The sequence below is a fragment of the Prinia subflava genome, chromosome 14, assembly GCF_021018805.1.
Source record: "Prinia subflava isolate CZ2003 ecotype Zambia chromosome 14, Cam_Psub_1.2, whole genome shotgun sequence".
Taxonomy (NCBI): domain Eukaryota; kingdom Metazoa; phylum Chordata; class Aves; order Passeriformes; family Cisticolidae; genus Prinia; species Prinia subflava.
In genome coordinates this window covers 21,135,518-21,159,424 of record NC_086260.1, presented here as the reverse complement: position 1 = coordinate 21,159,424, position 23,907 = coordinate 21,135,518, and positions in this window count along the sequence as shown.

Genomic DNA, 23,907 nt, shown 5'->3' with positions numbered 1-23,907 from the left:
GGCAAGGAAGTGTCTGCAGCAGCTTCTCTGCGTGCTGCAAACACAGACAACCAACAGGGCTTGTTTCTTGAGAAAACCAACACAGCAACCGAAAACCATAGTGTTCTACATAGCTCTTCCATGGAAATCAAGCAGTTTAGGTCCTAACACCTTTGCTCTTGCTCTGCAGACGTAGAATACACAAACTGGTACAAACTATACGTCAGTAGTGGAGAAAGCAGGTACGTGTCTTCAAGAGCTTCTCTGTTTCTGCAAACACAGAGAACAAATAGGGCTTCTGTCTTGAGAAAACCAACACAGAAATAGCAAAGCATAGTGTTCTACATAGCTCTTCCAAGGAAATCAAGCAATTTAGGTCCTAAAACCTTTGCTCCTGCTCTGCAGACGAGGAACACACAACTGGTACAAACTATACGTCAGTAGTGGAGAAAGCAAGTACGTGTCTTCAAGAGCTTCTCTGCTCGCTGAAAACACACAGAACTACAAGACCTGTGTCTTGAGAAAACCAATACTGTAACAGCAAGGCATAGTGTTCTACATAGCTCTTCCATGGAAATCAAGCAATTTAGGCCGCAACGGCTTTTCTTGTTGCTCTGCAGACGAGGAACACACCAACTGGTACAAAATATACTTCATTTGTGGAAAAGGGGCAAGAAAGTGTCTTCAAGAGCTTCTCTGCTTACTGCAAACACAGAGAACAAACAGGGCTTGTGTCTTGAGAAAACCAACACAGCAACAGGAATGCATAGTGTTCTACATACCTCTTCCCTGGCAATCAAACAGTTTAGGCCGTAAAAGCTTTCATCTTTCTCTGCAGACGAGGAATACACCAACTGGTACAAAATGTAAGGCACAAGTGGAGAAAGCAGGAAAGGGTCTGCAGCAGCATTTCTGCTCGCTGGAAACACAGACAACCAACAAGGCTTGTGTCTTGAGAAAACCAACACAGCAACAGCAAAGCACAGTGTTCTTCAGAGCTCTTCCATGGAAATCAAGCAGTTTAGGTCCTAACACCTTTGCTCTTGCTCTGCAGACGAGGAATACACCAACTGGTACAAAATATACTTACATTGTGTAAAAAGGGCAAGAAAGTGTCTGCAGCAGCTTCTCTGCTTGCTGCAAACACAGAGAACCAATAGGGCTTGTGTCTTGAGAAAACCAACACAGTAACAGCAAAGCGTAGTGTTCTACATAGCTCTTCCAATGAAATCAAGCAATTTAAGTCTTAAAACCTTTGCTCTTGCTCTGCAGACGAGGAATACAAAAACTGGTACAAACTATACGTCAGTAGTGGAGAAAGCAGGTACGTGTCTTCAAGAGCTTCTCTGCTTTCTGCAAACACAGAGAACAAACAGGGCTTGTGTCTTGAGAAAAACCAACACAGCAATAGCAAAGCACAGTGTTCTACATAGCTTTTCCAAGGTAATCAAGAAATTTAGGTCCTAAAACCTTTGCTCCTGCTCTGCAGACGAGGAATACACCAACTGGTACAAAATACACGTCAGTAGTGGAGAAAGCAGGTACGTGTCTTCAAGAGCTTCTCTGCTCGCTGCAAGCACTGAGAACAAACATGGTTTGTTTCTTGAGAAAACCAATACTCTAACAGCAAAGCACAGTGTTCTACATAGCTCTTCCATGGAAATCTAGCAATTTAGATTCTAAAAACCATTGCTCTTCCTCTGCAGATGAGGAATACTCCAACTGGTACAAAATATAATTCACTTGTGGAAAAAGGGTAAGAAAGTGTCTGCAGCAGCTTCTCTGCTTGCTGAAAACACAGAGAACGAACAGGGCTTGTGTCTTGAGAAAACCAACACAGCAACAGGAATGCATAGTGTTCTACATACCTCTTCCATGGAAATCAAATAGTTTAGGCAGTAAAAGCTTTCCTCTTTCTCTGCAGATGAGGAACACACCAACTGGTACAAAATATACGTCAGTAGTGGAGAAAGCAGGTACGTGTCTTCAAGAGCTTCTCTGCTCGCTGAAAACACAGAGAACTACAGGACCTGTGTCTTGAGAAAACCAATACTGTAACAGCAAGGCATAGTGTTCTACATAGCTCTTCCATGGAAATCAAGCAATTTAGGCCGCAACGGCTTTTCTTGTTGCTCTGCAGACGAGGAACACACCAACTGGTACAAAATATACTTCATTTGTGGAAAAGGGGCAAGAAAGTGTCTTCAAGAGCTTCTCTGCTTGCTGCAAACACAGAGAACAAACAGGGCTTGTTTCTTGAGAAAACCAACACAGCAATAGCAAAGCATAGTGTTCTACATAGCTCTTCCAAGGAAATCAAGCTATTTAGGTCCTAAAACCTTTGCTCCTGCTCTGCAGACGAGGAACACACCAACTGGTACAAAATGTAAGGCACAAGTGGAGAAAGCAGGAAAGGGTCTGCAGCAGCATTTCTGCTCGCTGGAAACACAGACAACCAACAAGGCTTGTGTCTTGAGAAAACCAACACAGCAACAGCAAAGCACAGTGTTCTTCAGAGCTCTTCCATGGAAATCAAGCAGTTTAGGTCCTAACACCTTTGGTCTTGCTCTGCAGACGAGGAATACACCAACTGGTACAAAATATACTTACATTGTGTAAAAAGGGCAAGAAAGTGTCTGCAGCAGCTTCTCTGCTTGCTGCAAACACAGAGAACAAACAGGGCTTCTGTCTTGAGAAAACCAACACAGCAATAGCAAAGCATAGTGTTCTACATAGCTCTTCCAAGGAAATCAAGCACTTTAGGTCCTAACACCTTTGCTCTTGCTTTGCAGATGAGGAACACACCAACTGGTACAAAATATACATCAGTAGTGGAGAAAGCAGGTACGTGTCTTCAAGAGCTTCTCTGCTCGCTGAAAACACAGAGAACTACAAGACCTGTGTCTTGAGGAAACCAATACTGTAACAGCAAGGCATAGTGTTCTACATAGCTCTTCCATGGAAATCAAGCAATTTAGGCCGCAACGGCTTCTCTTGTTGCTCTGCAGACGAGGAACACACCAACTGGTACAAAATATACTTCATTTGTGGAAAAGGGGCAAGAAAGTGTCTTCAAGAGCTTCTCTGCTTGCTGCAAACACAGAGAACAAACAGGGCTTGTGTCTTGAGAAAACCAACACAGCAACAGGAATGCATAGTGTTCTACATACCTCTTCCCTGGCAATCAAACAGTTTAGGCCGTAAAAGCTTTCATCTTTCTCTGCAGACGAGGAATACACCAACTGGTACAAAATGGAAGGCACAAGTGGAGAAAGCAGGAAAGGGTCTGCAGCAGCATTTCTGCTGGCTGGAAACACAGACAACCAACAAGGCTTGTGTCTTGAGAAAACCAACACAGCAACAGCAAAGCACAGTGTTCTTCAGAGCTCTTCCATGGAAATCAAGCAGTTTAGGTCCTAACACCTTTGCTCTTGCTCTGCAGACGAGGAATACACCAACTGGTACAAAATATACTTACATTGTGTAAAAAGGGCAAGAAAGTGTCTGCAGCAGCTTCTCTGCGTGCTGCAAACACAGAGAACCAATAGGGCTTGTGTCTTGAGAAAACCAACACAGTAACAGCAAAGCATAGTGTTCTACATAGCTCTTCCAATGAAATCAAGCAATTTAAGTCCTAAATCCTTTGCTCTTGCTCTGCAGACGAGGAATACACAAACTGGTACAAACTATACGTCAGTAGTGGAGAAAGCAGGTATGTGTCTTCAAGAGCTTCTCTGCTTTCTGCAAACACAGAGAACAAACAGGGCTTGTGTCTTGAGAAAACCAACACAGCAATAGCAAAGCACAGTGTTCTACATATCTCTTCCAAGGTAATCAAGAAATTTAGGTCCTAAAACCTTTGCTCCTGCTCTGCAGACGAGGAATACACCAACTGGTACAAACTATACGTCAGTAGTGGAGAAAGCAGGTACGTGTCTTCAAGATCTTCTCTGTTTCTGCAAACACAGAGAACAAACAGGGCTTCTGTCTTGAGAAAACCAACACAGCAATAGCAAAGCATAGTGTTCTACATAGCTCTTCCAAGGAAATCAAGCAATTTAGGTCCTAAAACCTTTGCTCTTGCTCTGCAGACGAGGAACACACCAACTGGTACAAACTATACGTCAGTAGTGGAGAAAGCAAGTACGTGTCTTCAAGAGCTTCTCTGCTCTCTGAAAACACAGAGAACTACAAGACCTGTGTCTTGAGAAAACCAATACTGTAACAGCAAGGCATAGTGTTCTACATAGCTCTTCCATGGAAATCAAGCAATTTAGGCCGCAACGGCTTTTCTTGTTGCTCTGCAGACGAGGAACACACCAACTGGTAAAAAATATACTTCATTTGTGGAAAAGGGGCAAGAAAGTGTCTTCAAGAGCTTCTCTGCTTGCTGCAAACACAGACAACCAACAGGGCTTGTGTCTTGAGAAAACCAACACAGCAACAGGAATGCATAGTGTTCTACATACCTCTTCCATGGAAATCAAGCAATTTAGGTCCTAAAACCTTTGCTCCTGCTCTGCAGACGAGGAATACACCAACTGGTACAGAATGTAAGGCACTAGTGGAGAAAGCAGGAAAGGGTCTGCAGCAGCTTTTCTGCTGGCTGGAAACACAGACAACCAACAAGGCTTCTGTCTTGAGAAAACCAACACAGCAACAGCAAAGCACAGTGTTCTACATACCTCTTCCATGGAAATCAAGCAATTTAGGTCCTAAAGCCTTTGCTCTTGCTCTGCAGACGAGGAATACACCAACTGGTACAGAATGTAAGGCACTAGTGGAGAAAGCAGGAAAGGGTCTGCAGCAGCTTTTCTGCTGGCTGGAAACACAGACAACCAACAAGGCTTCTGTCTTGAGAAAACCAACACAGCAACAGCAAAGCACAGTGTTCTACATACCTCTTCCATGGAAATCAAGCAATTTAGGTCCTAAAACCTTTGCTCTTGCTCTGCAGACGAGGAATACACCAACTGGTACAGAATGTAAGGCACTAGTGGAGAAAGCAGGAAAGGGTCTGCAGCAGCTTTTCTGCTGGCTGGAAACACAGACAACCAACAAGGCTTCTGTCTTGAGAAAACCAACACAGCAACAGCAAAGCACAGTGTTCTACATACCTCTTCCATGGAAATCAAGCAATTTAGGTCCTAAAGCCTTTGCTCTTGCTCTGCAGACGAGGAATACACCAACTGGTACAGAATGTAAGGCACTACTGGAGAAAGCAGGAAAGGGTCTGCAGCAGCTTTTCTGCTGGCTGGAAACACAGACAACCAACAAGGCTTCTGTCTTGAGAAAACCAACACAGCAACAGCAAAGCACAGTGTTCTACATACCTCTTCCATGGAAATCAAGCAATTTAGGTCCTAAAACCTTTGCTCTTGCTCTGCAGACGAGGAATACACCAACTGGTACAGAATGTAAGGCACTAGTGGAGAAAGCAGGAAAGGGTCTGCAGCAGCTTTTCTGCTGGCTGGAAACACAGACAACCAACAAGGCTTCTGTCTTGAGAAAACCAACACAGCAACAGCAAGGCATAGTGTTCTACATAGCTCTTCCAAGGTAATCAAGAAATTTAGGTCCTAAAACCTTTGCTCCTGCTCTGCAGACAAGGAATACACCAACTGGTACAAAATATACGTCAGTAGTGGAAAAGCGGCAAGAAAGTGTCTGCAGCAGCTTCTCTGCTTGCTGCAAACACAGACAACCAACAGGGCTTGTTTCTTGAGAAAACCAACACAGCAACCGAAAACCATAGTGTTCTACATAGCTCTTCCATGGAAATTAAGCAGTTTAGGTCCTAACACCTTTGCTCTTGCTCTGCAGACGAGGAATACACCAACTGGTACAAAATATACGTCAGTAGTGGAGAAAGCAGGTACGTGTCTTCAAGAGCTTCTCTGCTTGCTGCAAGCACAGAGAACAAACAGGATTTGTTTCTTGAGAAAACCGACACAGCAACAGCAAAGCATAGTGTTCTACAGAGCTCTTCCATGGAAAACAAGCAATTTAGGTCCTAACACATTTGCTCTTGCTCTGCAGACGAGGAATACACCAACTGGTACAAAATATACTTCACTTGTGGAAAAGGGGCAAGAAAGTGTCTGCAGCAGCTTCTCTGCTTGCTGCAAACACAGACAACCAACAGGACTTGTGTCTTGAGAAAACCAACACAGTAACAGCAAAGCACAGTGTTCTTAATAGCTCTTCCATGGAAAACAAGCAATTTAGATCCTAAAACCTTTGCTCTTGCTCTGCAGACGAGGAATACACCAACTGGTACAAAATATACTTCACTTGTGGAAAAGGGGCAAGAAAGTGTCTGCAGCAGCTTCTCTGCTTGCTGAAAACACAGGGAACAAACAGGGCTTGTGTCTTTAGAAAACCAACACAGTAACATCAAAGCATAGTGTTCTTAATAGTTCTTCCATGGAAAACAAGCAATTTAGATCCTAAAACCTTTACTCTTGCTCTGCAGACGAGGAATACACCAACTGGTACAAAATATACTTCACTTGTGGAAAAGGGGCAAGAAAGTGTCTGCAGCAGCTTCTCTGCTTGCTGCAAACACAGGGAACAAACAGGGCTTGTGTCTTGAGAAAACCAACACAGCAACAGCAAAGCATAGTGTTCTTAATAGCTCTTCCATGGAAAACAAGCAATTTAGATCCTAAAACCTTTGCTCTTGCTCTGCAGACGAGGAATACACCAACTGGTACAAAATATACTTCACTAGTGGAAAAGGAGCAAGAAAGTGTCTGCAGCAGCTTCTCTGCTTGCTGAAAACACAGAGAACAAACAGGGCTTGTGTCTTGAGAAAACAAACACAGCAACCGAAAACCATAGTGTTCTACATATCTCTTCCAAGGAAATTAAGCAGTTTAGGTCCTAACACCTTTGCTCTTGCTCTGCAGACGAGGAATACACCAACTGGTACAAAATATACGTCAGAAGTGGAGAAAGCAGGTACGTGCCTTCAAGAGCTTCTCTGCTTGCTGCAAGCACAGAGAACAAACAGGATTTGTTTCTTGAGAAAACCGACACAGCAACAGCAAAGCATAGTGTTCTACAGAGCTCTTCCATGGAAATCAAGCAATTTAGGTCCTAACACATTTGCTCTTGCTCTGCAGACGAGGAATACACCAACTGGTACAAAATATACTTCACTTGTGGAAAAGGGGCAAGAAAGTGTCTGCAGCAGCTTCTCTGCTTGCTGCAAACACAGACAACCAACAGGACTTGTGTCTTGAGAAAACCAACACAGCAACAGCAAAGCATAGTGTTCTACAGAGCTCTTCCATGGAAAACAAGCAATTTAGATCCTAAAACCTTTGCTCTTGCTCTGCAGACGAGGAATACACCAACTGGTACAAAATATACTTCACTAGTGGAAAAGGGGCAAGAAAGTGTCTGCAGCAGCTTTTCGGCTCGCTGGAAAATCAGACAACCAACAAGGCTTGTGTCTTGAGAAAACCAACACAGTAACAGCAAAGCACAGTGTTCTTAATAGCTCTTCCATGGAAAACAAGCAATTTAGATCCTAAAACCTTTGCTCTTGCTCTGCAGACGAGGAATACACCAACTGGTACAAAATATACTTCACTAGTGGAAAAGGAGCAAGAAAGTGTCTGCAGCAGCTTCTCTGCTTGCTGAAAACACAGAGAACAAACAGGGCTTGTGTCTTGAGAAAACAAACACAGCAACCGAAAACCATAGTGTTCTACATATCTCTTCCATTTAAATTAAGCAGTTTAGGTCCTATCACATTTGCTCTTGCTCTGCAGACGAGGAATACACCAACTGGTACAAAATATACTTCACTTGTGGAAAAGGGGCAAGAAAGTGTCTGCAGCAGCTTCTCTGCTTGCTGCAAACACAGACAACCAACAGGACTTGTGTCTTGAGAAAACCAACACAGTAACAGCAAAGCATAGTGTTCTACATAGCTCTTCCATGGAAATCAAGCAGTTTAGGTCCTAACACCTTTGCTCTTGCTCTGCAGACGAGGAATACACCAACTGGTACAAAATATACTTACATTGTGTAAAAAGGGCAAGAAAGTGTCTGCAGCAGCTTCTCTGCTTGCTGCAAACACAGAGAACCAATAGGGCTTGTGTCTTGAGAAAACCAACACAGCAACAGCAAAGCATAGTGTTCTACATAGCTCTTCCAATGAAATCAAGCAATTTAAGTCCTAAAACCTTTGCTCTTGCTCTGCAGACGAGGAATTCACAAACTAGTACAAAATCTACGTCAGTAGTGGAGAAAGCAGGTACGTGTCTTCAAGAGCTTCTCTGCTTGCTGCAGACACTGAGAACCAACAGGGCTTGTGTCTTGAGAAAACCAACACAGCAACAGCAAAGCATAAGATTCTACCGAGGTCCTCCATGGAAATCAAACAGTTTAGGCCGTAAAAGCTTTCATATTTCTCTGCAGACGAGGAATACACCAATTGGTACAAAATGTAAGGCACCAGTGGAGAAAGCAGGAAAGGGTCTGCAGCAGCTTTTCTGCTCGCTGGAAACACAGACAACCAACAGGGCTTGTGTGTTGAGAAAACCAACACAGCAACAGCAAAGCACAGTGTTCTACATACCTCTTCCATGGAAATCAAGCAATTTAGGTCCTAAAGCCTTTGCTCTTGCTCTGCAGACGAGGAATACACCAACTGGTACAGAATGTAAGGCACTAGTGGAGAAAGCAGGAAAGGGTCTGCAGCAGCTTTTCTGCTGGCTGGAAACACAGACAACCAACAAGGCTTCTGTCTTGAGAAAACCAACACAGCAACAGCAAAGCACAGTGTTCTACATACCTCTTCCATGGAAATCAAGCAATTTAGGTCCTAAAACCTTTGCTCTTGCTCTGCAGACGAGGAATACACCAACTGGTACAGAATGTAAGGCACTAGTGGAGAAAGCAGGAAAGGGTCTGCAGCAGCTTTTCTGCTGGCTGGAAACACAGACAACCAACAAGGCTTCTGTCTTGAGAAAACCAACACAGCAACAGCAAAGCACAGTGTTCTACATACCTCTTCCATGGAAATCAAGCAATTTAGGTCCTAAAACCTTTGCTATTGCTCTGCAGACGAGGAATACACCAACTGGTACAGAATGTAAGGCACTAGTGGAGAAAGCACGAAAGGGTCTGCAGCAGCTTTTCTGCTGGCTGGAAACACAGACAACCAACAAGGCTTCTGTCTTGAGAAAACCAACACAGCAACAGCAAAGCACAGTGTTCTACATACCTCTTCCATGGAAATCAAGCAATTTAGGTCCTAAAACCTTTGCTCTTGCTCTGCAGACGAGGAATACACCAACTGGTACAGAATGTAAGGCACTAGTGGAGAAAGCAGGAAAGGGTCTGCAGCAGCTTTTCTGCTGGCTGGAAACACAGACAACCAACAAGGCTTCTGTCTTGAGAAAACCAACACAGCAACAGCAAGGCATAGTGTTCTACATAGCTCTTCCAAGGTAATCAAGAAACTTAGGTCCTAAAACCTTTGCTCCTGCTCTGCAGACGAGGAATACACCAACTGGTACAAAATATACGTCAGTAGTGGAAAAGCGGCAAGAAAGTGTCTGCAGCAGCTTCTCTGCTTGCTGCAAGCACAGACAACCAACAGGGCTTGTTTCTTGAGAAAACCAACACAGCAACCGAAAACCATAGTGTTCTACATAGCTCTTCCATGGAAATCAAGCAGTTTAGGTCCTAACACCTTTGCTCTTGCTCTGCAGACGAGGAATACACACACTGGTACAAACTATACGTCAGTAGTGGAGAAAGCAGGTACGTGTCTTCAAGAGCTTCTCTGTTTCTGCAAACACAGAGAACAAACAGGGCTTCTGTCTTGAGAAAACCAACACAGCAATAGCAAAGCATAGTGTTCTACATAGCTCTTCCAAGGAAATCAAGCAATTTAGGTCCTAACACCTTTGCTCTTGCTTTGCAGATGAGGAACACACCAACTGGTACAAAATATACATCAGTAGTGGAGAAAGCAGGTACGTGTCTTCAAGAGCTTCTCTGCTCGCTGAAAACACAGAGAACTACAGGACCTGTGTCTTGAGGAAACCAATACTGTAACAGCAAGGCATAGTGTTCTACATAGCTCTTCCATGGAAATCAAGCAATTTAGGCCGCAACGGCTTCTCTTGTTGCTCTGCAGACGAGGAACACACCAACTGGTACAAAATATACTTCATTTGTGGAAACGGGGCAAGAAAGTGTCTTCAAGAGCTTCTCTGCTTGCTGCAAACACAGAGAACAAACAGGGCTTGTGTCTTGAGAAAACCAACACAGCAACAGGAATGCATAGTGTTCTACATACCTCTTCCCTGGCAATCAAACAGTTTAGGCCGTAAAAGCTTTCATCTTTCTCTGCAGACGAGGAATACACCAACTGGTACAAAATGGAAGGCACAAGTGGAGAAAGCAGGAAAGGGTCTGCAGCAGCATTTCTGCTCGCTGGAAACACAGACAACCAACAAGGCTTGTGTCTTGAGAAAACCAACACAGCAACAGCAAAGCACAGTGTTCTTCAGAGCTCTTCCATGGAAATCAAGCAGTTTAGGTCCTAACACCTTTGCTCTTGTTCTGCAGACGAGGAATACACCAACTGGTACAAAATATACTTACATTGTGTAAAAAGGGCAAGAAAGTGTCTGCAGCAGCTTCTCTACTTGCTGCAAACACAGAGAACCAATAGGGCTTGTATCTTGAGAAAACCAACACAGTAACAGCAAAGCATAGTGTTCTACATAGCTCTTCCAATGAAATCAAGCAATTTAAGTCCTAAAACCTTTGCTCTTGCTCTGCAGACGAGGAATACACAAACTGGTACAAACTATACGTCCGTAGTGGAGAAAGCAGGTATGTGTCTTCAAGAGCTTCTCTGCTTTCCGCAAACACAGAGAACAAACAGGGCTTGTGTCTTGAGAAAACCAACACAGCAATAGCAAAGCACAGTGTTCTACATAGCTCTTCCAAGGTAATCAAGAAATTTAGGTCCTAAAACCTTTGCTCCTGCTCTGCAGACGAGGAATACACCAACTGGTACAAAATATACGTCAGTAGTGGAAAAGCGGCAAGAAAGTGTCTGCAGCAGCTTCTCTACTTGCTGCAAACACAGACAACCAACAGGGCTTGTTTCTTGAGAAAACCCACACAGCAACCGAAAACCATAGTGTTCTACATAGCTCTTCCAATGAAATCAAGCAATTTAGGTCCTAACACCTTTGCTCTTGCTTTGCAGATGAGGAACACACCAACTGGTACAAAATATATGTCAGTAGTGGAGAAAGCAGGTACGTGTCTTCAAGAGCTTCTCTGCTCGCTGAAAACACAGAGAACTACAGGACCTGTGTCTTGAGAAAACCAATACTGTAACAGCAAGGCATAGTGTTCTACATAGCTCTTCCATGGAAATCAAGCAATTTAGGCCGCAACGGCTTTTCTTGTTGCTCTGCAGACGAGGAATACACCAACTGGTACAGAATGTAAGGCACTAGTGGAGAAAGCAGGAAAGGGTCTGCAGCAGCTTTTCTGCTGGCTGGAAACACAGACAACCAACAAGGCTTCTGTCTTGAGAAAACCAACACAGCAACAGCAAAGCACAGTGTTCTACATACCTCTTCCATGGAAATCAAGCAATTTAGGTCCTAAAACCTTTGCTCTTGCTCTGCAGACGAGGAATACACCAACTGGTACAGAATGTAAGGCACTAGTGGAGAAAGCAGGAAAGGGTCTGCAGCAGCTTTTCTGCTGGCTGGAAACACAGACAACCAACAAGGCTTCTGTCTTGAGAAAACCAACACAGCAACAGCAAAGCACAGTGTTCTACATACCTCTTCCATGGAAATCAAGCAATTTAGGTCCTAAAACCTTTGCTCTTGCTCTGCAGACGAGGAATACACCAACTGGTACAGAATGTAAGGCACTAGTGGAGAAAGCAGGAAAGGGTCTGCAGCAGCTTTTCTGCTGGCTGGAAACACAGACAACCAACAAGGCTTCTGTCTTGAGAAAACCAACACAGCAACAGCAAAGCACAGTGTTCTACATACCTCTTCCATGGAAATCAAGCAATTTAGGTCCTAAAACCTTTGCTCTTGCTCTGCAGACGAGGAATACACTAACTGGTACAGAATGTAAGGCACTAGTGGAGAAAGCAGGAAAGGGTCTGCAGCAGCTTTTCTGCTGGCTGGAAACACAGACAACCAACAAGGCTTCTGTCTTGAGAAAACCAACACAGCAACAGCAAGGCATAGTGTTCTACATAGCTCTTCCAAGGTAATCAAGAAATTTAGGTCCTAAAACCTTTGCTCCTGCTCTGCAGACGAGGAATACACCAACAGGTACAAAATATACGTCAGTAGTGGAAAAGCGGCAAGAAAGTGTCTGCAGCAGCTTCTCTACTTGCTGAAAACACAGACAACCAACAGGGCTTGTTTCTTGAGAAAACCAACACAGCAACCGAAAACCATAGTTGTTCTACATAGCTCTTCCAATGAAATCAAGCAATTTAGGTCCTAACACCTTTGCTCTTGCTTTGCAGATGAGGAACACACCAACTGGTACAAAATATACGTCAGTAGTGGAGAAAGCAGGTACGTGTCTTCAAGAGCTTCTCTGCTTGCTGAAAACACAGAGAACTACAGGACCTGTGTCTTGAGAAAACCAATACTGTAATACCAAGGCATAGTGTTCTACATAGCTCTTCCATGGAAATCAAGCAATTTAGGCCGCAACGGCTTTTCTTGTTGCTCTGCAGACGAGGAACAGACCAACTGGTACAAAATATACTTCATTTGTGGAAAAGGGGCAAGAAAGTGTCTTCAAGAGCTTCTCTGCTTGCTTGCAAACACAGAGAACAAACAGGGCTTGTGTCTTGAGAAAACCAACACAGCAACAGCAAAGCATAGTGTTCTTAATAGCTCTTCCATGGAAAACAAGCAATTTAAGTCCTAAAACCTTTGCTCTTGCTCTGAAGACGAGGAATACACAAACTGGTACAAAATATACGTCAGTAGTGGAGAAAGCAGGTACGTGTCTTCAAGAGCTTCTCTGCTTGCTGCAAACACAGAGAATCAACATGGCTTGTGTCTTGAAAAAACCAACACAGCAACAGCAAAGCATAGGATTCTACCGAGCTCTTCCATGGCAATCAAACAGTTTAGGCCGTAAAAGCTTTCCTCTTTCTTTGCAGACGAGGAATACACCAACTGGTACAAAATGTAAGGCACCAGTTGAGAAAGCAGGTACGTGTCTTCAAGAGCTTCTCTGCTCGCTGCAAGCACAGAAAACAAAGAGGGCTTGTGTCTTGAGAAAACCAAAACAGTAACAGCAATGCATAGTGTTCTACATACCTCTTCCGGGGGAATCAAGCAATTTATGTCCTAAAAACTTTGCTCTTGCTCGGCAGACGAGGAATACACCAACTGGTACAAATTGTAAGGCACAGATGGAGAAAGCAGGAAAGGGTCTGCAGCAGCTTTTCTGCTGGCTAGAAACACAGACAACCAACAAGGCTTGTCTGTTGAGAAAACCAACACAGCAACAGCAAAGCATAGTGTTCTACATAGCTCTTCCATGGAAATCAAGCAATTTAGGCCGCAACAGCTTTAATGCCTCTCTGCACTAGAGGAACACACCAACTGGTACAAAATATAAGGCAGCAGTGCAGAAAGCAGGTACGTGTCTTCAAGAGCTTCTCTGCTTGCTGCAGACACTGAGAACCAACAGGGCTTGTGTCTTGAGAAAACCAACACAGCAACAGCAAAGCCTAGGATTCTACCGAGCTCTTCCATGGAAATCAAACAGTTTCGGCCGTAAAAGCTTTCCGCTTTCTCTGCAGACGAGGAATACACCAACTGGTACAAAATGTAAGGCACCAGTGGAGAAAGCAGCACAGGGTCTGCAGCAGCTTTTCTGCTCGCTAGATACACAGACAACCAACAGGGCTTGTGTGTTGAGAAAACCAACACAGCAACCGAAAACCATACTGTTCTTCAGAGCTCTTCCATAAAAATCAAGCAATTTAAGTCCTAAAACCTTTGCTCTTGCTCTGCAGACGAGGAATACACAAACTGGTACAAAATATACGTCAGTAGTGGAGAAAGCAGGTACGTGTCTTCAAGAGCTTCTCTGCTCGCTGAAAACACAGAGAACTACAAGACCTGTGTCTTGAGAAAACCAATACTGTAACAGCAAGGCATAGTGTTCTACATAGCTCTTCCATGGAAATCAAGCAATTTAGGCCGCAACGGCTTTTCTTGTTGCTCTGCAGACGAGGAACACACCAACTGGTACAAAATATACTTCATTTGTGGAAAAGGGGCAAGAAAGTGTCTTCAAGAGCTTCTCTGCTTACTGCAAACACAGAGAACAAACAGGGCTTGTGTCTTGAGAAAACCAACACAGCAACAGGAATGCATAGTGTTCTACATACCTCTTCCCTGGCAATCAAACAGTTTAGGCCGTAAAAGCTTTCATCTTTCTCTGCAGACGAGGAATACACCAACTGGTACAAAATGGAAGGCACAAGTGGAGAATGCAGGAAAGGGTCTGCAGCAGCATTTCTGCTCGCTGGAAACACAGACAACCAACAAGGCTTGTGTCTTGAGAAAACCAACACAGCAACAGCAAAGCACAGTGTTCTTCAGAGCTCTTCCATGGAAATCAAGCAGTTTAGGTCCTAACACCTTTGCTCTTGCTCTGCAGACGAGGAATACACCAACTGGTACAAAATATACTTACATTGTGTAAAAAGGGCAAGAAAGTGTCTGCAGCAGCTTCTCTGCTTGCTGCAAACACAGAGAACCAATAGGGCTTGTGTCTTGAGAAAACCAACACAGTAACAGCAAAACATAGTGTTCTACATAGCTCTTCCAATGAAATCAAGCAATTTAAGTCCTAAAACCTTTGCTCTTGCTCTGCAGATTAGGAATACACAAACTGGTACAAACTATACGTCAGTAGTGGAGAAAGCAGGTATGTGTCTTCAAGAGCTTCTCTGCTTTCTGCAAACACAGAGAACAAACAGGGCTTGTGTCTTGAGAAAACCAACACAGCAATAGCAAAGCACAGTGTTCTACATAGCTCTTCCAAGGTAATCAAGAAATTTAGGTCCTAAAACCTTTGCTCCTGCTCTGCAGACGAGGAATACACCAACTGGTACAAAATATACGTCAGTAGTGGAAAAGCGGCAAGAAAGTGTCTGCAGCAGCTTCTCTACTTGCTGCAAACACAGACAACCAACAGGGCTTGTTTCTTGAGAAAACCAACACAGCAACCGAAAACCATAGTGTTCTACATAGCTCTTCCAATGAAATCAAGCAATTTAGGTCCTAACACCTTTGCTCTTGCTTTGCAGACGAGGAACACACCAACTGGTACAAAATATACGTCAGTAGTGGAGAAAGCAGGTACGTGTCTTCAAGAGCTTCTCTGCTCGCTGAAAACACAGAGAACTACAGGACCTGTGTCTTGAGAAAACCAATACTGTAACAGCAAGGCATAGTGTTCTACATAGCTCTTCCATGGAAATCAAGCAATTTAGGCCGCAACGGCTTTTCTTGTTGCTCTGCAGACGAGGAATACACCAACTGGTACAGAATGTAAGGCACTAGTGGAGAAAGCAGGAAAGGGTCTGCAGCAGCTTTTCTGCTGGCTGGAAACACAGACAACCAACAAGGCTTCTGTCTTGAGAAAACCAACACAGCAACAGCAAAGCACAGTGTTCTACATACCTCTTCCATGGAAATCAAGCAATTTAGGTCCTAAAACCTTTGCTCTTGCTCTGCAGACGAGGAATACACCAACTGGTACAGAATGTAAGGCACTAGTGGAGAAAGCAGGAAAGGGTCTGCAGCAGCTTTTCTGCTGGCTGGAAACACAGACAACCAACAAGGCTTGTGTCTTGAGAAAACCAACACAGCAACAGCAAAGCACAGTGTTCTACATAGCTCTTCCATGGAAATAAAGCAATTTAGGCCACAACAGCTTTAATGCCTCTCTGCACTAGAGGAACACACCAACTGGCACAAAATGTAAGGCAGCAGTGGAGAAACCAGGTACGTGTCTTCAAGAGCTTCTCTGCTTGCTGCAATCAAAGAGAACAAACAGGGCTTGTGTCTTGAGAAAACCAACACAGCAACAGCAAAGCATAGTGTTCTACATAGCTCTTCCAATGAAATCAAGCAACTTAAGTCCTAAAACCTTTGCTCTTGCTCTGCAGACGAGGAATACACCAACTGGTACAAAATGTAATGCAGCAGTGGAGAAAGCAGGTACGTGTCTTCAAAAGCTTCTCTGCTTGCTGCAAACACAGACAACCAACAGGGCTTGTGTGTTGAGAACACCAAAACAGCAACAGCAAAGCATAGGATTCTACCGAGCTCTTCCATGGAAATCAAACAGTTTAGGCTGTAAAAGCTTTCCTCTTTCTCTGCAGATGAGGAACACACCAACTGGTACAAAATACACGTCAGTAGTGGAGAAAGCAGGTACGTGTCTTCAAGAGCTTCTCTGCTCGATGCAAGCACAGAGAACAAGCAGGGTTTCTTTCTTGAGAAAACCAACACAGCAACAGCAAAGCACAGTGTTCTACACAGCTCTTCCATGGAAATCTAGCAATTTAGATTCTAAAACCATTGCTCTTCCTCTGCAGATGAGGAATACTCCAACTGGTACAAAATATACTTCACTTGTGGAAAAAGGGCAAGAAAGTGTCTGCAGCAGCTTCTCTGCTTGCTGAAAACACCGAGAACCAACAGGGCTTGTGTCTTGAGAAAACCAACACAGTAACAGCAAAGCATAGTGTTCTACATAGCTCTTCCATGGAAATCAAGCAATTTAAGTCCTAAAACCTTTGCTCTTTCTCTGCAGACGCGGAATACACCAACTGGTACAAAATGTAATGCAACAGTGGAGAAAGCAGGAAAGGGTCTGCAGCAGCTTTTCTGCTGGCTGGAAACACAGACAACCAACAAGGCTTCTGTCTTGAGAGAACCAACACAGCAACAGCAAAGCACAGTGTTCTACATAGCTCTTCCAAGGTAATCAAGCAATTTAGGTCCTAAAACCTTTGCTCCTGCTCTGCAGACGAGGAATACACCAACTGGTACAAAATATACGTCAGTAGTGGAGAAAGCGGCAAGAAAGTGTCTGCAGCAGCTTCTCTGCGTGCTGCAAACACAGACAACCAACAGGGCTTGTTTCTTGAGAAAACCAACACAGCAACCGAAAACCATAGTGTTCTACATAGCTCTTCCATGGAAATCAAGCAGTTTAGGTCCTAACACCTTTGCTCTTGCTCTGCAGACGTAGAATACACAAACTGGTACAAACTATACGTCAGTAGTGGAGAAAGCAGGTACGTGTCTTCAAGAGCTTCTCTGTTTCTGCAAACACAGAGAACAAATAGGGCTTCTGTCTTGAGAAAACCAACACAGAAATAGCAAAGCATAGTGTTCTACATAGCTCTTCCAAGGAAATCAAGCAATTTAGGTCCTAAAACCTTTTCTCCTGCTCTGCAGACGAGGAACACACAACTGGTACAAACTATACGTCAGTAGTGGAGAAAGCAAGTACGTGTCTTCAAGAGCTTCTCTGCTCGCTGAAAACACACAGAACTACAAGACCTGTGTCTTGAGAAAACCAATACTGTAACAGCAAGGCATAGTGTTCTACATAGCTCTTCCATGGAAATCAAGCAATTTAGGCCGCAACGGCTTTTCTTGTTGCTCTGCAGACGAGGAACACACCAACTGGTACAAAATATACTTCATTTGTGGAAAAGGGGCAAGAAAGTGTCTTCAAGAGCTTCTCTGCTTACTGCAAACACAGAGAACAAACAGGGCTTGTGTCTTGAGAAAACCAACACAGCAACAGGAATGCATAGTGTTCTACATACCTCTTCCCTGGCAATCAAACAGTTTAGGCCGTAAAAGCTTTCATCTTTCTCTGCAGACGAGGAATACACCAACTGGTACAAAATGTAAGGCACAAGTGGAGAAAGCAGGAAAGGGTCTGCAGCAGCATTTCTGCTCGCTGGAAACACAGACAACCAACAAGGCTTGTGTCTTGAGAAAACCAACACAGCAACAGCAAAGCACAGTGTTCTTCAGAGCTCTTCCATGGAAATCAAGCAGTTTAGGTCCTAACACCTTTGCTCTTGCTCTGCAGACGAGGAATACACCAACTGGTACAAAATATACTTACATTGTGTAAAAAGGGCAAGAAAGTGTCTGCAGCAGCTTCTCTGCTTGCTGCAAACACAGAGAACCAATAGGGCTTGTGTCTTGAGAAAACCAACACAGTAACAGCAAAGCGTAGTGTTCTACATAGCTCTTCCAATGAAATCAAGCAATTTAAGTCTTAAAACCTTTGCTCTTGCTCTGCAGACGAGGAATACAAAAACTGGTACAAACTATACGTCAGTAGTGGAGAAAGCAGGTACGTGTCTTCAAGAGCTTCTCTGCTTTCTGCAAACACAGAGAACAAACAGGGCTTGTGTCTTGAGAAAACCAACACAGCAATAGCAAAGCACAGTGTTCTACATAGCTTTTCCAAGGTAATCAAGAAATTTAGGTCCTAAAACCTTTGCTCCTGCTCTGCAGACGAGGAATACACCAACTGGTACAAAATACACGTCAGTAGTGGAGAAAGCAGGTACGTGTCTTCAAGAGCTTCTCTGCTCGCTGCAAGCACTGAGAACAAACATGGTTTGTTTCTTGAGAAAACCAATACTCTAACAGCAAAGCACAGTGTTCTACATAGCTCTTCCATGGAAATCTAGCAATTTAGATTCTAAAACCATTGCTCTTCCTCTGCAGATGAGGAATACTCCAACTGGTACAAAATATAATTCACTTGTGGAAAAAGGGTAAGAAAGTGTCTGCAGCAGCTTCTCTGCTTGCTGAAAACACAGAGAACGAACAGGGCTTGTGTCTTGAGAAAACCAACACAGCAACAGGAATGCATAGTGTTCTACATACCTCTTCCATGGAAATCAAATAGTTTAGGCAGTAAAAGCTTTCCTCTTTCTCTGCAGATGAGGAACACACCAACTGGTACAAAATATACGTCAGTAGTGGAGAAAGCAGGTACGTGTCTTCAAGAGCTTCTCTGCTCGCTGAAAACACAGAGAACTACAGGACCTGTGTCTTGAGAAAACCAATACTGTAACAGCAAGGCATAGTGTTCTACATAGCTCTTCCATGGAAATCAAGCAATTTAGGCCGCAACGGCTTTTCTTGTTGCTCTGCAGACGAGGAACACACCAACTGGTACAAAATATACTTCATTTGTGGAAAAGGGGCAAGAAAGTGTCTTCAAGAGCTTCTCTGCTTGCTGCAAACACAGAGAACAAACAGGGCTTGTTTCTTGAGAAAACCAACACAGCAATAGCAAAGCATAGTGTTCTACATAGCTCTTCCAAGGAAATCAAGCTATTTAGGTCCTAAAACCTTTGCTCCTGCTCTGCAGACGAGGAACACACCAACTGGTACAAAATGTAAGGCACAAGTGGAGAAAGCAGGAAAGGGTCTGCAGCAGCATTTCTGCTCGCTGGAAACACAGACAACCAACAAGGCTTGTGTCTTGAGAAAACCAACACAGCAACAGCAAAGCACAGTGTTCTTCAGAGCTCTTCCATGGAAATCAAGCAGTTTAGGTCCTAACACCTTTGCTCTTGCTCTGCAGACGAGGAATACACCAACTGGTACAAAATATACTTACATTGTGTAAAAAGGGCAAGAAAGTGTCTGCAGCAGCTTCTCTGCTTGCTGCAAACACAGAGAACCAATAGGGCTTGTGTCTTGAGAAAACCAACACAGTAACAGCAAAGCGTAGTGTTCTACATAGCTCTTCCAATGAAATCAAGCAATTTAAGTCTTAAAACCTTTGCTCTTGCTCTGCAGACGAGGAATACACAAACTGGTACAAACTATACGTCAGTAGTGGAGAAAGCAGGTACGTGTCTTCAAGAGCTTCTCTGCTTTCTGCAAACACAGAGAACAAACAGGGCTTGTGTCTTGAGAAAACCAACACAGCAATAGCAAAGCACAGTGTTCTACATAGCTCTTCCAAGGTAATCAAGAAATTTAGGTCCTAGAACCTTTGCTCCTGCTCTGCAGACGAGGAATACACCAACTGGTACAAAATATACGTCAGTAGTGGAAAAGCGGCAAGAAAGTGTCTGCAGCAGCTTCTTTACTTGCTGCAAACACAGAGAACAAACAGGGCTTGTGTCTTGAGAAAACCAACACAGCAACAGGAATGCATAGTGTTCTACATACCTCTTCCATGGAAATCAAATAGTTTAGGCAGTAAAAGCTTTCCTCTTTCTCTGCAGATGAGGAACACACCAACTGGTACAAAATACACGTCAGTAGTGGAGAAAGCAGGTACGTGTCTTCAAGAGCTTCTCTGCTCGCTGCAAGCACTGAGAACAAACATGGTTTGTTTCTTGAGAAAACCAATACTCTAACAGCAAAGCACAGTGTTCTACATAGCACTTCCATGGAAATCTAGCAATTTAGATTCTAAAACCATTGCTCTTCCTCTGCAGATGAGGAATACTCCAACTGGTACAAAATATAATTCACTTGTGGAAAAAGGGTAAGAAAGTGTCTGCAGCAGCTTCTCTGCTTGCTGAAAACACAGAGAACAAACAGGGCTTGTGTCTTGAGAAAACCAACACAGCAACAGGAATGCATAGTGTTCTACATACCTCTTCCATGGAAATCAAATAGTTTAGGCAGTAAAAGCTTTCCTCTTTCTCTGCAGATGAGGAACACACCAACTGGTACAAAATATACGTCAGTAGTGGAGAAAGCAGGTACGTGTCTTCAAGAGCTTCTCTGCTCGCTGAAAACACAGAGAACTACAGGACCTGTGTCTTGAGAAAACCAATACTCTAACAGCAAGGCATAGTGTTCTACATAGCTCTTCCATGGAAATCAAGCAATTTAGGCCGCAACGGCTTTTCTTGTTGCTCTGCAGACGAGGAATACACCAACTGGTACAGAATGTAAGGCACTAGTGGAGAAAGCAGGAAAGGGTCTGCAGCAGCTTTTCTGCTGGCTGGAAACACAGACAACCAACAAGGCTTCTGTCTTGAGAAAACCAACACAGCAACAGCAAAGCACAGTGTTCTACATACCTCTTCCATGGAAATCAAGCAATTTAGGTCCTAAAACCTTTGCTCTTGCTCTGCAGACGAGGAATACACCAACTGGTACAGAATGTGAGGCACTAGTGGAGAAAGCAGGAAAGGGTCTGCAGCAGCTTTTCTGCTGGCTGGAAACACAGACAACCAACAAGGCTTGTGTCTTGAGAAAACCAACACAGCAACAGCAAAGCACAGTGTTCTACATAGCTCTCCAATGGAAATAAAGCAATTTAGGCCACAACAGCTTTAATGCCTCTCTGCACTAGAGGAACACACCAACTGGTACAAAATGTAAGGCAGCAGTGGAGAAAGCAGGTACGTGTCTTCAAGAGCTTCTCTGCTTGCTGCAATCACAGAGAACAAACAGGGCTTGTGTCTTGAGAAAACCAACACAGCAACAGCAAAGCATAGTGTTCTACATAGCTCTTCCAATGAAATCAAGCAATTTAGGTCCTAAAACCTTTGCTCTTGCTCTGCAGACGAGGAATACACCAACTGGTACAAAATGTAATGCAGCAGTGGAGAAAGCAGGTACGTGTCATCAAAAGCTTCTCTGCTTGCTGCAAACACAGACAACCAACAGGGCTTGTGTGTTGAGAACACCAACACAGCAACAGCAAAGCATAGGATTCTACCGAGCTCTTCCATGGAAATCAAACAGTTTAGGCTGTAAAAGCTTTCCTCTTTCTCTGCAGATGAGGAACACACCAACTGGTACAAAATACACGTCAGTAGTGGAGAAAGCAGGTACGTGTCTTCAAGAGCTTCTCTGCTCGCTGCAAGCACTGAGAACAAACATGGTTTGTTTCTTGAGAAAACCAACACAGCAACAGCAAAGCATAGTGTTCTACATAGCTCTTCCATGGAAATCTAGCAATTTAGATCCTAAAACCATTGCTCTTCCTCTGCAGATGAGGAATACTCCAACTGGTACAAAATATACTTCACTTGTGGAAAAAGGGCAAGAAAGTGTCTGCAGCAGCTTCTCTGCTTGCTGAAAACACAGAGAACCAACAGGGCTTGTGTCTTGAGAAAACCAACACAGTAACAGCAAAGCATAGTGTTCTACATACCTCTTCCAATGAAATCAAGCAATTTAAGTCCTAAAACCTTTGCTCTTTCTCTGCAGACGAGGAATACACCAACTGTTACAAAATGTAATGCAATAGTGGAGAAAGCAGGAAAGGGTCTGCAGCAGCTTTTCTGCACGCTGGAAACACAGACAACCAACAAGGCTTCTGTCTTGAGAAAACCAACACAGCAACAGCAAAGCACAGTGTTCTACATAGCTCTTCCAAGGAAATCAAGCAATTTAGGTCCTAAAACCTTTGCTCCTGCTCTGCAGACGAGGAATACACCAACTGGTACAAAATGGAAGGCACAAGTGGAGAAAGCAGGAAAGGGTCTGCAGCAGCATTTCTGCTGGCTGGAAACACAGACAACCAACAAGGCTTGTGTCTTGAGAAAACCAACACAGCAACAGCAAAGCACAGTGTTCTTCAGAGCTCTTCCATGGAAATCAAGCAGTTTAGGTCCTAACACCTTTGCTCTTGCTCTGCAGACGAGGAATACACCAACTGGTACAAAATATACTTACATTGTGTAAAAAGGGCAAGAAAGTGTCTGCAGCAGCTTCTCTGCGTGCTGCAAACACAGAGAACCAATAGGGCTTGTGTCTTGAGAAAACCAACACAGTAACAGCAAAGCATAGTGTTCTACATAGCTCTTCCAATGAAATCAAGCAATTTAAGTCCTAAATCCTTTGCTCTTGCTCTGCAGACGAGGAATACACAAACTGGTACAAACTATACGTCAGTAGTGGAGAAAGCAGGTATGTGTCTTCAAGAGCTTCTCTGCTTTCTGCAAACACAGAGAACAAACAGGGCTTGTGTCTTGAGAAAACCAACACAGCAATAGCAAAGCACAGTGTTCTACATATCTCTTCCAAGGTAATCAAGAAATTTAGGTCCTAAAACCTTTGCTCCTGCTCTGCAGACGAGGAATACACCAACTGGTACAAACTATACGTCAGTAGTGGAGAAAGCAGGTACGTGTCTTCAAGATCTTCTCTGTTTCTGCAAACACAGAGAACAAACAGGGCTTCTGTCTTGAGAAAACCAACACAGCAATAGCAAAGCATAGTGTTCTACATAGCTCTTCCAAGGAAATCAAGCAATTTAGGTCCTAAAACCTTTGCTCTTGCTCTGCAGACGAGGAACACACCAACTGGTACAAACTATACGTCAGTAGTGGAGAAAGCAAGTACGTGTCTTCAAGAGCTTCTCTGCTCTCTGAAAACACAGAGAACTACAAGACCTGTGTCTTGAGAAAACCAATACTGTAACAGCAAGGCATAGTGTTCTACATAGCTCTTCCATGGAAATCAAGCAATTTAGGCCGCAACGGCTTTTCTTGTTGCTCTGCAGACGAGGAACACACCAACTGGTAAAAAATATACTTCATTTGTGGAAAAGGGGCAAGAAAGTGTCTTCAAGAGCTTCTCTGCTTGCTGCAAACACAGACAACCAACAGGGCTTGTGTCTTGAGAAAACCAACACAGCAACAGGAATGCATAGTGTTCTACATACCTCTTCCATGGAAATCAAGCAATTTAGGTCCTAAAACCTTTGCTCCTGCTCTGCAGACGAGGAATACACCAACTGGTACAGAATGTAAGGCACTAGTGGAGAAAGCAGGAAAGGGTCTGCAGCAGCTTTTCTGCTGGCTGGAAACACAGACAACCAACAAGGCTTCTGTCTTGA